At 45.2% G+C, this 17,469-nt stretch overlaps 1 protein-coding gene across 2 annotated transcripts in view; it reads left to right on the forward strand.

Annotated features, from left to right (window-relative positions):
• The first annotated feature begins 11,789 nt into the window (after nt 1–11,789).
• LOC101998088 (zinc finger protein with KRAB and SCAN domains 1) overlaps nt 11,790–17,469 on the forward strand; it is a 40,132-nt gene continuing 34,452 nt past the window's right edge. For both annotated transcript variants that reach the window (XM_005367068.3, XM_013353772.2), the window contains exon 1: nt 11,790–11,913. The gene's annotated coding sequence lies outside the window, so the exon portion shown is untranslated. The remainder of the gene's footprint in view (nt 11,914–17,469) is intronic.

Below are 17,469 nucleotides of genomic sequence, written 5' to 3' on the forward strand. Positions count from 1 at the left end.
ATGGTCTCTACTAAACTGGGTAAATGTCAGAGGCAGAGTTAAGAGCTGGAGAGATGGCTCAGTGATTAATAGCACTGACTGCTCTTCCAAAGGACCCAGGTTCATATTCCCAGCACCCACATGGTAGCTCACAACTGTCTATAATTTCAGTTCCAGAGGACCTGACACCTATGGCAAAACATCAATGCACATAAAATAAAAGTAAATAGATTTTTTTTAAAAAGAGAGCCCTTGCAGAGGACCCAAGTTCAGTTTCCAGCACTTACAGTGTGACTCACAAGTACTTATAACTCCAGCTTCATGAAATATGACTCCTGCTTTTGGATTCCACAGGCATACACACAGAGAGAGACAGAGAGAATAAATCCTGTTTTTAATTAAACAACTAAGTGAATTAATAATATAACACACAAAATCCATAATGGACTGGTGCAATGACTCAGCTATTAAATGTTTGCCTTGTAAGCAAGAGTTCAATCCAAACCCCACATTAAGAAAACAAAAATGAGGGGGCTGGAGAGATGGTTCAGTGGTTAAGAGCACTGGCTGCTCTGCCAGAGGTCCTGAGTTCAATTCCCAGCAACCACATGGTGGCTCACAACCATCTGCAATGAGATCTGGTGCCCTCTTGCGGTCTGGCCTGCAGACAGAACATTGTGTACATAATAAATAAATCTAAAAAAGAAAAAGAACAAGGTGGTGCAGGCCTTTAATCCCAGCATTCTAGAGGCAGAAGCAGGATCTCTTGAGTTTGAGGCCAGCCTGATCTACACAGAGTGTTCCAGGATAGCCAGGGCTATACAGAGAAACTCTGCCTCAAAAAACAAAAACAAAAGAAAGAAGGAAGGGAGGAATGGAGAGGGGGAGGGAAGGAGGGAGGGAGGAAAGAAGGAAGGAAGGAAGGAAGGAAGGAAGGAAGGAAGGAAGGAAGGAAGGAAGGAAGGAAGGAAGAAGAAAAAGCTAGGCATGGTGGTGTATACCTGTAATCTCAATACTGAGAAGAAGAGGCAGGAAGGACTTGACTGGATGGTCAACCTAGCCTACCTGTAATTTCTAGACCAATGATAGACTCTATTTCCAAACAAAATTAAAAAAAAAAAAAGATAGACAACATCTGAGGAATGACACCGGGACCTGTGTCCTGGCCTCCACACATGTGCCTGCACACACATGAACTTAGACACACACACACAAAACCACACCTCTAATCCCAGCACTGGGACTCCAAGGCAGAAGTGTGAGTTCAAGGTCAGTCTGGGCTAGCGAGGAGAGAGAGAGAGAGAGACAGAGAGAGAGAGAGAGAGAGAGAGAGAGAGAGAGAGAGAGAGAGAGAGAGAAGGAGGGAGGGAAAGATTAGTATGTGCATGATTGGGTATGCACATATTAGGTGAGAGCTGTGGACGATTAGAGCACAAAAGTCCCCACTCTCTAATACACACACACTCCCACAGGACACAAGACTCTGCTTCCAACTCACACCCTAGGCACAACTGACTTTCCTGAAGCTGAAGAACCTGAAGGGACTGGCCGACCCCACCCCTCACACCCCTTCTCCTCTCCCATCAACCATGAGTCCCCACTTCACCATCTCTGCCCAGTCAAAGAGCTTCTTTGTAATCAGTTTGGAAAAGGAAGAGCCTGGGTCTGCCTGGCTGTTACTGACCTTGTGGGCCCTGCAGCTCTGTTGACACAAGAGAAAGAGAGCCAAGACAGAGGACCTGGTTGCCAGGGCCCAAGATTAAACAAGTCACCAGAGCCAAGGTCGCTGTGCCTCACCCTCCTTGTTTGCGGGCTACACCACACAGAAGTGGGGCAGAGGAGCCTCTGGATCTGGGGAGGCCTGTTTACTCTGCAGGGTGAAGGATATTTGCACAGGGAGGGAGCTCGCAGCGGCCACCTGGCTATGAGAACACAAAGCATTTGCAGGCCTGGCACTGTCTGATCTCCTAAGGCTTTGGAGAGGCAACGCACCCCCATTCCCAGCCCTCAAATGTTCCTCTCTTCCTTGGCAACTTTTAAGAAAATGTTATAATGTACGTATCTGGTGCTAAAATTCCTCCCCTGGGTGGGGGTGGGAACAATGTCTACCCTTCCTCCAGGGTTCTAACAACAAACTGAATGCCATTCACCCCAGGGTCAACTTTGAGTTTGACTTATAGACCATGGGTGAGGGCTTATTGTCAAGGGCATGGGTGACCCCAAAACAGCCAGAGTCTTTACCTTGTGTGAATGACTTCTCCTTCGTAGCATAAATGGAGCCTCTCTCCTCTAGACTACCCCAGCCTATACTCTAGCCCTTCCCAGAGACATCGCCTGCTGCCCACAGTCCAGTCCATGTACTAGTAGGGCAAATTTCTATTTAAAAAAATGACCTGGGAGCTGGAGAGATGGCTCAGCAGTTAAGAGCATTGCCTACTCTTCCAAAGGTCCTGAGTTCAATTCCCGGCAACCACATGGTGGCTCACAACCATCTGTAATGAGGTTGCAGGCATACATGCAGAAAGAATATTGTATACATAATAAATAAATAAAAATAAAAAACATAATAAATGACTTGGAGGAATAGCTGGACAATCAAATGAATGCTCAGTCTCTCTCTCTCTCTCTCTCTCTCTCTCTCTCTCTCTCTCTCCTTGGAAGTGGGGGAACATCAACAATGGTCAGCAAGCCCACTGTGATAATCACGTACAAGCACAGCTGGTCTTAGGGAAAGCCAGTTGCTTGGCTCCAAGGACAGTGCTATACAACATGTCTGCTTTTGTGGTTTTCCTCTCTAATTCATACCAAGAGGCACGGAGATTTAAGATGTGTAGATGTCTCACTCATGTTTTGGGGCTTACAGAATGGGGACTACGAAGATGGTTCTGTAAGCCAAGCACTTGCCTTGCAAATGCGAGGACCTGAATTGGGATCCCCAGAACCCGCAGAAGATGCCTAGAACCCCCAGAAGTCCAAAGGTCATATGGCCCCATATATACAGCAGCAATGAGATCTTATCCCAAACAAGGGTGAAAGGTGTTGTTCTTTTGAAAAACTACAACTCCCAGACTCCTCCTGGACTATGGTTACCTGTGCACGCACCTGCACGCAGGTATGGGATATCCTTCCCAGATACCCTTGCGCTCCCCGTTAAAAGGCAGGGCCACACGAGGCTCCCCCCCTCGTTTTGCCTTTCCTCGTGTGTCCCACACGTTCCTCTGCCCTTCTGTGTTTCCCTCCCCCATTAAAGTGGACCCACGTGGGAGCCGCCGTGTCGTGTCTGTGTTTGTTCCGCCGTGTGTGTCTGTCCTGTGCCCCGTGTTTCAAGAAGAACACCCCTTTATTTCTTTTTTTTAAGAAGAACAAAAGGGAGGATTGACACCCAAGCTTGTCCTCAGACCTTAACACACGTACCCACTCTCACACAATACAATGGTGGTGTGATACCATACCAGGACAGGGTAGTACATGCCTATAATCCTAGCACTTGGGAGATGGAGGCAGGTGGATAGGAAGTTCAAAGGCATCCTTGATGCTAGTCTGGGCTTCTTGAGACCCTTTCTCATAGAAAAAAGAACAGGAGGTGAAGGAGGAGGAAGATGGATCTTGACTGTGTATGATAACATATACATGTAATCCTAGCCCTTGCAAAAATGGTGGAAGGAAGATCAGAAGTTCAAGGGCATCCTTGGCGGCATAAAGAATTCAGGATGAGCCTGAGCTACAGGAGACCCTGTCACAAAAAAAGAAAGAATGAATTCAGGATGACCCTGAGCTACATGAGACCCTGTCACAAAAAGAGAAAGAATGGTGATATAGGCTGAGCACAGTGACACATGCCTATGATGCCGGAACCCTGGAAATGAAGGCAAGAGGCTCACGCTTGGCCTACAGAGTGAGTCCAAGGCAAGGCTGAGCTCCACAACTAGAGCCTGTCTCCAGGATACAAATAAAACACGACATAAGAGAAATAGATAATGTGGACTGGACTGGAGGTGAAGCTCAGTGGTAAAGCACTTGCCTCACTTGCACGCCCAATGCACTGGGTTGGTGCCCCAACATAGCAAAAAAAAAAAAATGACATAGGTGCAATTTCACATGGGCCTCATGACTGGGTCACTGTCATCCAAATCACGCCTTTCCACAGATAAGAAGCTGGTACTTTGAGGGGCGTAGCCACTTCCGTAAAACCAAACACTCAACAAGAAGCAAAGGCCAGGAGATGACTCCACATTTCACGTTCTTTCCACCCTGTCTCCCTTCCTCTCCATTAGGTGACAAAGCAAGGCAGAGAGCCCATTCTACTACATAACCAGGGGACAGCCATATATTTCAGAGACATAGTGAAAGCCAAGGTGTTGGTCCATGTGGGGAGTGCATACCATCCAAGATACCACAATGGAGCATTCTCGAAGGCGGGATGAGCCCTGAGACCCAACCACCAAATAGAACTTAACACAGGGAGCGTCCATCACCAGCCAGAATCACAGAAATAAGAACCTGCAGCTGGTTGCAGAATCACAGTGTGACAGTTACCGTTGCAATGCTGTGACAACATGCAGACAGAACAACTCAAGGGGTGCAGGATTTACTTGGGTTCCTGGTTTCAGAGGAGGAGAGGTTGTAATGGGACAAATCTGTAACATGGCCAAGTGCTTCCCGGAACATCTCAGGTTTATTACCAGCTTGACTCTGAATTCGTCTTTGGTCACTGAACAATCAGGAAACCTTTACTGCTTTCAAATTTCTGGGACCCTCACATTCAGTTATTCAACTCGACAATGGAGTCTTAACCCCCAGTTTAATAAGTTTTGTCACAAGCTACTCCAGTGTTTAGAAATGTCCCAGCTGCCCTCCAGACTCTAGCCGGACGGGTCCCTGTGCCATGGGGTCCCTCTCCTTGGACATTGAGTGTGCACCAGTGCACCACCAGCAAACCTGAGGAGGCGCTGCTGTATACGGTTAGCCTGTGACTAAAGTATCAAAGGGCAGAGGAGACAGAATAGTCACAGTCAGAAGTAGTGTTCCAGTTCCTGAATGATGAACAGTAGGGCCACACCAACCTTAAATTCCTGAATGAGGATATTAGAATTCTATGTGAACTCTGTGAAGAGAGGTATGGTCTTCCTTTTATATTTTTCATTGTGTTTATATGTGCTTGCACATATATCTGGGGACAAGTGTTTGCTGGTGTGTGTGTGTGTGTGTGTGTGTGTGTGTGTGTGTGTGTGTGTGTGTAGACCAAACTGGAATATCATAGTGAATTTGAAAACACCTTGGACAACATGAGATCCTGCATTAAAAAAAAAAGGTAAAAGACAACAACAGTTCATGTGTCTATGATCATGGTAGAATTAAACAGATGTTTTTTTCTGCATAACATCATAAATCCAAAAGTCAACTAGCCCTATGGAGAGACTCCCAAGGAACTCACGAAGGAAAAGTAACTGGATACCTGGGGAAACTTAACCCAGAAGCCTCTAGTACGCAATGTTGGCCACACAAGCCAGGAACACTTCCCTTTGGCATTGCCTCCACCAGCTTTCGTAACATGGGTGGAAGTCGGAGACGCACTTTGCCAAGGGGCCTTTAGGAACTCGGGTTTGTTTGGTCACTAGCCAAACTTTCATCATTATCACTGGGTAATTGTAACCCATTATGTTTCGTGAACCTCCACTTTCACCTTGAGTCCTTTCAAAATTCTTGGGTTGAAGTCTCATGATGTCACCAGATGAGCCCTTCGCCAACAGCCCTGGAACCTCGGGGCTACAAACACTATTTCCTGTGGGACCATGAGTAATGTCTTCTCTTAGAATCTATCCTGAGGATACAGATTTACCATCAAGAATCATGTACCAAGCCAGGCGGTGGTAGCACACGCCTTTAATCCCAGCACTCGGGAGGCAGAGGCAGGCGGATCTCTGTGAGTTCGAGACTAGCCTGGTCTACAAGAGCTAGTTCCAGGACAGGCTCCAAAGCCACAGAGAAACCCTGTCTTGAAAAAACAAAAACAAAACAAAAAAAAACAAAAAACAAACAAACAAAAAAAGAATCATGTACCAACATATCCTTACATGCTTTTCTCAAACCTCGGTGTGAAACTATCTCACTTGGTTTTATATATAAGATCGTTGTCTCTTTTTAAAACTTTGTTTATATTAACTTATTTTGTGGAGGGCTGTAGGCACATCATAGCTTGAGTGTGGAAGTCGGAAGATAGCTTGAAAGAGTTGGTTCTTTCTTTCCATGATGGGTTCCTGACATCCAACTCGGGTCATCAGACTTAGTACCAAGTGCCCTTACTGATGAAGACATCTTCCTGGCCTGAGACCATTGTCTTTTTTCTCCTGTATGGATATAAGCTCCCACTGTTTTCTTGAGCAACTAAAATAAGTAGGTGGAAAAAATTATTATGATAAAGAATAAATATTGTTATAATAATGATAAATTGACATGGTTAATTAACAATAAAACAAAAACATATCAACAAGCAATTGTTGGCTGATAATTATCTCTCAGTGGATAACCCGTTAGTTAAGTCAGAGCCCTCTTGGACTGGAAATGTCCTCACAGACACCCAGAAATGGAGTGGTGGTGGTGGTGGTGGTTATATTTGTGACTGAGGATTAAACCTTGGTGTTTGTCTTAGTTATGGTTTATATTGCTGTGAAGAGGGACACCATGACCTTGCAGCAACTCTTACTAAGGAAAACATTTAATTGGGTGGCTCACAATTTCAGAGGTTTACTCCATTATCATCATGGCAGGAAATATGGTAGCATGCAGGCAGCTATGGTGCTAGTGATGGAGCTGAGAGATCTACATCTTAACTTGCAGGCAACGGTGGTCTGAGACACTGGGTGTGGTTTGAATGTATGTGTGTGTGTGTGTGTGTGTGTGTGTGTGTGTGTGTGTGTGTGATGTGGGAATGATTTCTCATTAATAAAGAAACTGCCTAGGCCCATTTCATAGGCCAGCCCTTAGGTAGGCGGAGAAAACAGAACAGGATGCTGGGAGAAAGAAGCTGAGTCAGAGAGTCGCCATGGTTCTCCCACGCCAGACAGACGCAGGTTAAGATCATTCCTGGTAAGCCAGCTTGTGGACTACATAGAATAATAGAAATGGGTTAGATTAATATGTAAGAGCTAGCCAATAAGAGGCTGAAACTAATGGGTCAGGCAGTAATTAAAAGAATACAGTTTCCGTGTAATTATTTCGGGTATTAAGCTAGCCATGTGAGCGGCCGGGCGCCTGGGACTCAGCCCCACTGCTCATATTTCAACATGTGTGTGTGTATACACATGAGAACTTAGACTGTGCCTCCACAGTGAAACTTTCCTCCAACAAGGCCATGCCTCCTCCAACAAAGTCACACCTCTTAATCGCACCACTCCCTATGAGATTATGGAGGCCAATTACATTCCTTCCTTCCAACTACTACTGTGCTCACCTACTGAACTATAGCTCCAGCTGTCCTGATGAACTTCTTGTTGTTGTGATAACACAGTGACCAAAAGCAACTAGAGGAAGAATGGGCTTATTTTAGCTTCTATACATAAGGGACTAGAAAGACCCTCTGGCAGTGTGAGTGAGGCAGAACTCAGGCAGGAACTTGAAGCAGAAACAAATAGAAGAACGCTGCTTGCTGGCTTGCCCAGCCACCTATCTTTCTAACTGTGAGTCTCACCTTTGAGCCATCTTTCCAGTTCTCAGTTACCTTTCTTTCACAGCCCAGGCCCACCTGCCCAGAGACCACACCACCCACAGTGGGCTGGGCCCTCCTGTATCAATAAAAATGATCTTCCACAGACATTACCGCAGGCCAATGTGATGGAGCCAGTTCCTCGAGTGAGACCACCTCTTCCCAGATGACTCAAGGTTGTGCCAAGTTGACTGCTGATGCCCTGATGCCAGCTCTCTCCTTAGTTTTTTTTTCTCCTAAGATTTATTTGTAGTTATATGTATACATGTATGTCTGTGTGTGGTATATACACATGAGAACTGTGCCCAAATAATCCAGAAGAGTGCATTGGATCCCCTGAACCCAGAGATACAGGTGGCTCTGAGCTACCCAGTATAGATGTTTAGAATTGAACTCCAGTTCTCTGCAAGAACAGTGTATGCTCTTAACTGCTGAGCCATCACTTCAGCCCCACCCTCTTTTTTAGCTTTATGTTTTGAGATAGGGTCTCCCTAAGTTGCCCAAGATGTCCTTGAACTCGCTTGTTGGCAAAGGCATACTTTGAACTTAACAATCCTCCTGCCTCGGCATTTTGAGACCAGCCCCACCAGGTATACTTTACTAATCTTCCTGACCATCTATCAAGACAAATTAAACTTCAGTGAGAGAGAGAGAGAGAGAGAGAGAGAGAGAGAGAGAGAGAGAGAGAGAGAGAACTCATTAACTCATATAACCAGAAAGAGCAATGGCGTTCTGTCACCTAAGAGGAAGGAGCAATTAAATGGCACCAGCCCTCCCCCCTTCCTCTCTCAGCTTTATTTTCTCACTACGGCTACATCTGCCTCCAAAGGCAGGGAAGGGACACTTCTTCATTTCATGAATGAATAACCATTAAACAAATTTCACGGTGACTCAGATTAGTGGTTAGAAGGTTCAGTTGTCAGTGTGAATGAGAAATTTGCCTCCAGACCAGCTCCTATGGCCAGCAGGGTAGAGATAAGAAGAAATAACACCTCCTCTTCAAACCATATATCCACGATACAGATGGAGGGACTCTCCTCGGTGGAAAGGGATTTGGATTTTAAGATCCACTTGCCTGGGGCCAGAAAAACGGCTCAGCAGATGAAAGTGTTTGCTACACCAGCCTGATAGTGACCTGAGTTCAATCCCGGAACTCACAGTAGAAGGAGTGTCTTCTGGCAATCACACACATGCACCTGTATGCACACACACACGTTGGCAGCCACACACATGCACCTGTATGCACACACACACATTGGCAGCCACACACATGCACCTGTATGCACACACACACGCACACACATCACCACCACCACAACCACCATCAACAACAATAAATATTTTTTTAATCCACCTGCCTGATGCTGGAGCAATACTCAGCAGTTCAGAGCACATCCTGCTGTTGTAGAAGACCAGCATCCAGTTCCAAGCACCCACCTCAGGCAACTGCAGCCACTTGTAACTCCAGTTCTAGGGGAGCTGATGCCCTGCTTTGGCCTCAGTGAGTACCTGCACTCACATGCACAAACCCACACACACACACAACAGTCAACAAAAGTTTCCAATGAGCCGGGCGGTGGTGGCACACGCCTTTAATCCCAGCACTCGGGAGGCAGAGGCAGGCGGATTTCTGTGAGTTCGAGACCAACCCTGGTCTACAAGAGCTAGTTCCAGGACAGGCTCCAAAAACACAGAGAAACCCTGTCTCGAAAAAAAAAAGCGGATTATTTAAAAAAAAAAGTTTCCAATGAGAGTTCTTGGGTGTCATGCTTAAAAATTATCCACGCTCTCCAATGTATATAACACCATGACTTTTCTCTCATATTACCTATACGTTTTGTGTAGACAGATAAGGTTTTAAACTGTTTGGGGGTTTATTTTGATGTAAAGATAAAGTGTTACTTAATTGTATCTTTCAGACAGAGTGCCAATCTTAGGATAAATTATGGAAATAAGAGCTGTGTCAACAGGGGATCACGGCATCCCACACTTTAATCCCAGCTCTTAGGAGGCAGAGGTAAGCTGATCTTATGAGGCTAGCCAGGGTTACATACTGAGACTCTGTCTAAAAACAAACAAACAAAAATTGCAACAACTATTTATATTTTGTCCCTGTTTGTCCTGTATTTTATATTTAGGCATTTCTGTGTATTCAGTAATAACTGTTCCTTGTTCCTTTTTCTGTATCTCCTATTATTTTGTAGCAGAAACGTGGCTAATTTCTGTAGCATATTTTCAATTGTTTTTTTGTTTGGTTTGATGAGGTTTGGTCTTTTGAGACAGGATCTCATTGTGTAGCCTGAACCACTCAGTACATCACATAGTCTATGCAAATATTCTACTGAACCACAGCCCCAGACCTATAGTTCAGATTTTAAGTTATAAATTATAACTCTAGTGAGGTTGGAACTGGGCTATAAGAGATGTCAACAAGTCTCAGTGATCCTTAAGCTTCTGGATTCCGCTACTAAGAGTCATCGACATCTCTTACAGCTGTCTCCATCACGTTGCCCAGGAAGCAGAGAGAAGAAATTTGGGAATTCAACTGTCTTCCCTGGATCCCCCTTTTTATTGCATCTAGGCCCCCCAGACCACAGGTGGTGACACCCATATTCAAGATGAGTCTTCCTGCTTCAGTTAATCTTCGTGGGGACTGTTCTCAGAGATACACCATTGTGTATTGGTGCGCCTTGCCAATCTCCTGCATGACCCTAAACCCTGTGTAGTTGGCAATGAAGACCAACCACTGCCACACTCAGGGAAGCACAGTAGCTTGCTAGAGCTACCAATAGTTCCTTGGGCTCCAGTGGCCGACTTCTGTCAGTTCATTGTTAAGGAAGCTGAAAGTCCAGTGTTTCACACTTCCCTGGGCTTGCAGATGCCCATCTTCTTCTGCTTGTCTTCCCACGGTCTTCCCCATGCGCTTGAAGGGATTCACAGTTCCTCTTTTACCAGCCCAAAGGTGCTGTTATTTATAAATGCCTATATATATTATTGCAACCTGCCAAGTATTTGTATGTTATAATCTACCTACGTAACTATCTGTCCCCGTAAGCACGCCTAATTAAATTCCCTTTAATGATTAAGTGACTCAGAGGCCACTCTCAAATTGTTCACGAAGACAGGGATGACAACTTTGCTACCTAACCTGTAAAAGGCTGTAAGACAATGTAGAAGGGGGCTGGACCCATCAAAGCACAAGTCTGGTTCCCAGTCCATGCATGAATAAAGGTTTCTCCTAATTCTCTGAGGGAATGGCTGACTTCTTTTTGGGTGAAATCTTCCCTTAACAATACTGCAATTGCTTTTTAGTTTTGGAGTATGCTTTTTGTGAAATGATCTCCCCCAAGCACTAGCATTCAAGCTCCTGGGTATGGTCTCTCTCTTGTGTCTTGTCTTGGAATGTAGTCTCATATAAAGTGGAGCCTTATTTCCACTTTGATCACAAGGCAAAGAGGTGAAGGCGGTAATTGTTGTAGGTTAGGAAAACACGTTGAAGAAGAGTGTCTGATTCCTCTGAAAAATCCTTGTAAACTATTATAACAGCATACTCTACATGAGCAAAGTTCGGAACCCTTGTAAGTAGCTTGTTTACCGGAAAGATAGCCTTTTGTCCACGGGCCAAATATTTGAAAACACCAGGCACTCAATTGGCACACCTCACAAGGGCTGATTTGTGAAACCAGCCACTCCTGGCTTCACTTTGATCTTCCTCTGTATACACCCTTCCTTCAGCTCCTCTGCCGCAGACATACAATTACTATTATTATTGCTTGGTAATAACTGTAATTTACTACCTAAGATGGAAAAGACGGGGAGAAAGTAATATAGAGCTGAAGACAAGCAACAGAAAAACAAAAACAAAACCTGAACAGGTTACTCCATCATCTCCATCTGTCCCCTCCAGAATTGAAGACAATCAGGACCTGGGGGTGGGGTGGGGGTGGGGGTGGGAATGTGGGGGTGGGGATGTGGGGGTGGGGGGAATCCCAGGGCAAGAGATTCGAAAACCTAGATGCAGAGTCCTCCCGCGTTCCTAGAGAAGACCAGGAAGCGCGATGGGGTCCCGGAAGATGAGGCGCTGACCTACTTCCGGTCTTTGTGACTCATTGTGTCTGTGGCGAGGCGTTGGGAGGGCCTAGGTTGGTGTGCGGTGCCCTTCGACCGGGTTGAGCCCGGGAGTCAGCCGTGCTTGGTTGCTCGGTGTCCCCAGGCCACTCCGGAGACTCACGGTGAGTCTCATGGCGGACTCTCGCGAGGACGGGCGGGCCGCGAGGGTGGGCCGTGTGACCACCCGGGGGGCTTGGAAAGGAGCCCTGCCGGATTCCAGGGTGCTGGAATCCCTGGGGTCAGTGGGGAACCCTTTCGTGTCATCATCTTCGTATGACGTTTCTGAGGACGAGATCACGAGTGGACGTGATCCCTGTGTCTGGATTCTTTTCCCACTCCCTCCGTCGCCATTTGCAGTGATTGCAGGGAAAAAGTGTTTGTGTAATTTTCGTTTTATTGCTGTCCTTCACTCCCCGGTCCCGGGCCCTTGAGAATACTGAGGTAGATGAACGCTGCGGAAGACCTTGAGCTCTGCACACGTTTTGAGGTTCCGCCTATGTTTCCAGATCACCTGCTTTTCTGTCTCTCCACCTCCCAGCACTGAGCGAAAGCGCTAGAAGCTTGACAGTGGTTAAAGACCTAATAGAGATTAACAACCAGCTCTCGATTTTAGGGAATGCTTCAAAAGCCCTTGCTGGTTTTAAGCTTTTTAAATGTGCTGTCGAAAATAGTTTTTAGTTCACCTTGCTTGATTGGAGTGGGTGAGGTGTGAAGGGTGTCTGGGCATCACGCTGGGGGAGTAGGAGATTGATTAGCTTAATGACCTTGAATGAGACCAGACCTTTGCCAACTGTCAGTTTTATCAGTGAAATTAGCTACCTCTACTCTAAAAAGCTCTTCCAAATTTGAAATGAGTGAAGTTGGTCAAATGTAACTGAAAAATAAAGATCAAACCGTTTAACCTGACACTCCCCTTCCTTCCCCTCCCTTCCTTATGCGCGCTCGCGCGCGCGCGCGCGCGCACACACACACACATACACACTTTGATTAAAGAGAGTGTCTGTTCCATGGCCCGGGACCAAAGAAAGCATTTATTGTACAGGGCAGTGCTAGGCGGATTGAAGGCAGTCAATAAATACTTGTTGAATTGTGAAGAATTCATTGTAACCACAAGTTACCCAAGTGAAGTTATTAGAAAAAAAGCCAGCCAAATGTGGGAAAAGAGCTTTATTACAAGGGACCTCTGGTGAAGATTGGTCCAGATGGCTTCTTCAGGTGTGTGTTCTCGGATTACTGCACATACACAGATCCTTATTATTCAGTCCTTGAATCACAGAGATGTCTACCACTAAAGATGTTATCTTTTGTTAATTCTCTACTTAATCTCTCCATTTGAAAATTTTTCAAATGGTTTATGCTGTATTTAAATACAACCAGGCCAGTGTACTAAAGGCAGTGGTATCAATATTCTCTAAGTATCCTTTAAAAAAAAAAAATAGGGTCTCTCTACTCCTGGCTGACCTTGGAATTCCAGCCACTGCCTCCAGCACTTGTCACCACACCAGGCTACCAGCTATCTTTTAAGAACAGCTTTTTCATATTAAAAACTAGAAGATCATTTATTTAAACTCTCAAGACTATGTCATAGAAGAAATACTGGGCTTTAAGAACACAACCATTGAAATAAACTGAACTTGGAGCTCCGAGTTTTTTCTCATTAGAAAGTCATTTATTTATTTTTTTCCTTTGGTGACGTTGCTGGGCTGTGATCTTTTCTAAAGGAATTGATAATGTCAGAATATGTTTCTCAGAGGAACCCCAAAGGTAGTTTTCTGCTTCTCCCCTCTGTCCCTACCCTCATTGCTGATAAGAATACTGGAAACCAGAGAGGTTAGTCACTCATTTAATGGGTGTGTGGCATCTTGTTTGCAGGGGATATAATTCATTTGTTCCAGCCCACACTCCCTTCACTGTTAGGGTATTTCTTCCACTGCTAATCTTTTAAGCAGACTGAAAATTACAATGTATGATTAAATCTCTTGGATTTGCTTTTTTAATATTTTTGTTTTCTGACCAGTTCTCAAGTAGCCCTGTCTAGCCTCAGATTCACTCTGTAGGCAAGGCTGGCCCTGCACTCTAGATTGCCCTGCCTCCTCCTCTGAAGTGCTGGGAATACAGACATGCTCCGCTACACCTGCTTGTTGCTCTACTGAGGTTGAACCTAGGGCCTTATGTACGCTAGGCAAGTGCACTGCCATGGAGCTACATCACCCAGCCCTTAAGTTCACTTTTAAAAAGTAAACCTGCCCCAGTGCCTGCTAAGTGCCAGAAACTTTTCTCAGTTTCATAAGTTAATTTGTTTAATTTGAAGAAACATGGAGTGAAAAGTGAACACAAAAAAAGTAATAACATGGTAAATTCAATCAGGAATTGTTTGACTCAGCTCAGGGCCTTAGGCTTCATGTGCTATGCCACTACACCCTTTTTTTTTTTTTTTGTATTTGTTTTGGTGCTGTTTTGTGGTTTGTGTGTGTATGTATATATATATACATATGTATATGCATATGTATGTTTTTTACTTTTAAGATATCTCGTGTAGTCTGGGATGTCATTGAGCTCCCCATCTTCCTGCTTCTGTTTCCCCAAGTATTGTGGGTACACCTGCTCATATCTTCATTTGAGACGGCTCACTAAATCGTCCAGGCTGGCCTCGAACTCACTTTGTAATCCAAGCAGATCTTGAACTTTTGATCCTCCTGTCATGCATGTATCTTAAAAGAGTGTCTGGGCAGGGGTTTTAGCACTTGCTTAGCCTGCACCCGGCCTGCCTTTGATCCTCAGCGCCACAACTCTAATAGTGATATTGAGACCTGGGGCTGGGGAGACAGCTCTGTTGGTGAAGTGCTTGCTGCACAAGCATGAGGATCTGAGCTTGGATCCCCAGCACCCATGTCAAACGCCAGGGGAAGGGTATGCACCTATAACCCCCACCTTGAGAAAGTGGAGACAGGATCGCCAAAGCAAGCTGGCCAGTTAAGCCTAGCTGAAGCGGCCAGTTCTAGTTTCAGGTGAGAGCCCTTGCCTCAGTAAAGTGGACACAAACTGAGGAAGACGTCCACTGTCAACCCTGGCCTCCACACACAGGAATACCACACTCCTGCTGGAAAAAGAAAAACATAAATTAGAAAAAGGACTTGTCCGGAGATGTGACAGGTTTAGCTTCAGGTCCTGGTCTAGAATTTACTTGTTCTGAGAGCTTAGGTAAGTAATTTACTGTCAGTAAGCTGCAGTTTTCACATTACAGAGATGATAATATAACTGCCTCTTAAGACTGTTGGTATGTGCTCCAGCAAAGTGCTCAGTGTATTATTTGGCACCTGCCAATGTTGGCTGTTACTCGCACTCTTTTTATAATGTGCTTGAACATCAATGACGGACAAGTGGCACTTTAGCCTAAGTTTGCAAGACAAGTGGGATTTGAAAAGGTAGAGAGCTGGGCAGAGCATGACTGAGGTGCTGGTTTTAGAGTCATTCTGCTGAGTGGGGAAGGGTTTGTGGACTGGGAAGATTGATGGGAGGAGAAGTGGAAACAAAGTGGTGCCCACTGACTGGGACTGTAAAGTTTTAGGAAAAATAAAGTAGCAGGTAAATTACTGGGGCGGGACAGAAAATAGAAGTGGAGAACCAAAGAAGCCAGACTTGAGCTGGCATTAAATAGTAAATATGAACCAGGAGTTACGTTGCTCAGGGTGTTGTGGATGTAGCGGTATGTAGAGTGCTTGCCTAGCCGTCATGGAGCCCTGGGTTCCATCCCCAGCTCTGCATAAAACAGGTATGATGGCTCATACCTGTAATCCCAGCACTCAGGAAGTAGAGGCAAGAGGACCAGAAGTTAAAGGTCATCCTCAACTACATAGTGAATTGGAAACCTGCCAGGACTGCATACTATAATCCTGTCTCTAAAAATAATTCACTCAGCTGGACAGTGTTGGTGCACGCCTTTAATCCTAGCCCTTGGGAGATAGAGGCAGGGTTATCTGTGAGTTTGAAGCCAGCCTGGTTTACAGAGTGAGTTCCAGGACAGACAGACAGAACTGTTACACAGAAAAACCCTGTCTCAAAAGATGAAAATAACAACAACAATTCATTCTGGTTCTGGAAGAGTCAGTACATTGGAGGAGGGAGGAGTCAAAGAAGGTAAGGTGTTAATTTAAGACTCTGCAGGTGAGATACTAGTGGAATATCTCCCAGGGCTACTCACTGGGTCAAGAAGAGGGTAGAAGGGGAACTGAAATATCAGGGAGGGTTCTCCCCGTGTCTGCAGCTCAAGTCCCCATCTCCTTGTTTAAGGTAGACTAAGCAGAATGCAATGCCATCTTGGGTGAGTAAAACATTGGCTGACAGAGTTAATAAATGGAGTGGGAGTTGTTCACAGCCAGAGTGAAGATGTTGCTATGGCCCGTGCCTGGATCCATATAACTAGAAATAAGGGGGCACACAAAGAGTGCAGTAGGGCTGGAATAGAGGGGTGGAGTGTGTTCTCAGGGTGGAGACCCTCGAAAGCTAAATGCTATGTGTCAGAGGTTCAGAGACAGTAATTGGGGGAAGCAGAAGAGTTCTAAACATACTACCTGCTGACCTTTGTGTGTTGTGTGTATTGGGATGGACAGAAATTGTCACTGAACTGAAACACCTGAAAACAGCATGCAAAGGAGATGGTCAACACAGCCACCGAGAGCGGGTGTGACGGCTTAGCAAGTAAAGGTGCTTGCCACCTGGCCTGGTGGACCTGAGTTCAGTCCTCCAGACCCACGTGGTGGAAGGAGGCTTGCAAGTTGCTCTCTGACCTCCTATAGCTCACTGAAGCATGTGCATATTTGAGTTAAAATAAGACTCTTTAAGACCAGTTACCTACAAAAAAAAAAAATTCATGCCTGGTCTGTTCTTGATGTTTTGTATGTTATATTACTGTACATGATGAAGAAGAGCTGGTCAGTCGTCCTCATCTACTTAGACTGTGAAACCCATATGAACAAGTCCAACAGAACTGCCATATGTGAGCTGCCCATGCATGTTTCAGCATTGCTGGGGTATAACTTTCAATAATTCATATGTACATAGTCCCATTTTATCAAATCTGATCATAATATTTTTAAGTGAGGGCCATATAATTATAAATGCTTTCCTAGTTTAAAAGTGCTGACTTGAGCTGGGAACATAATAGAACACTTTCCTAGCATGTATAAGGACCTGGGTTTGGTCCCCAGCCTTGCATAACATGAAAGTTAATTTAACTTTAAAAGCTCTTGATTTTAACTTGTTGTGATACAGTTGGGTGGTCTGGTTCTAAAACGTTAATTTGATTGATTGTTTTTGCTTCATTGGGTTTTCTTAACACTCCTCTCCCCAGCCAGGGTTTCTCTGTATATCCCTGGCTGTTCTAGAACTCATTCTGTAGAGCAGGCTGACCTCGAACTCAAGTGATCCATCTGCCTCTGCCTCCTGAGTGCTGGGATTAAAGATGTGTGCCACCACCACCTGCTCTTATTTTTTTTATTACGTTTATCTATATGACTGCAGGCAAGTCAGTCTGGGCAGTAGAGATCAGACAACAGCTTTCAGGAATCTGTTCTGTCCACCATGTGAGTCCTGGGGGTCTACTCAGGTCATTAGGAGTAATGGCAGCTGCCTTTACCTACTGGACCATCTTGCTGGCCCCAAGATGCTCTAGTTTTGAT

This window comes from Microtus ochrogaster, unplaced genomic scaffold, assembly GCF_000317375.1.
Source record: "Microtus ochrogaster isolate Prairie Vole_2 unplaced genomic scaffold, MicOch1.0 UNK16, whole genome shotgun sequence".
In the NCBI taxonomy this organism is placed as follows: Eukaryota; Metazoa; Chordata; class Mammalia; order Rodentia; family Cricetidae; genus Microtus; species Microtus ochrogaster.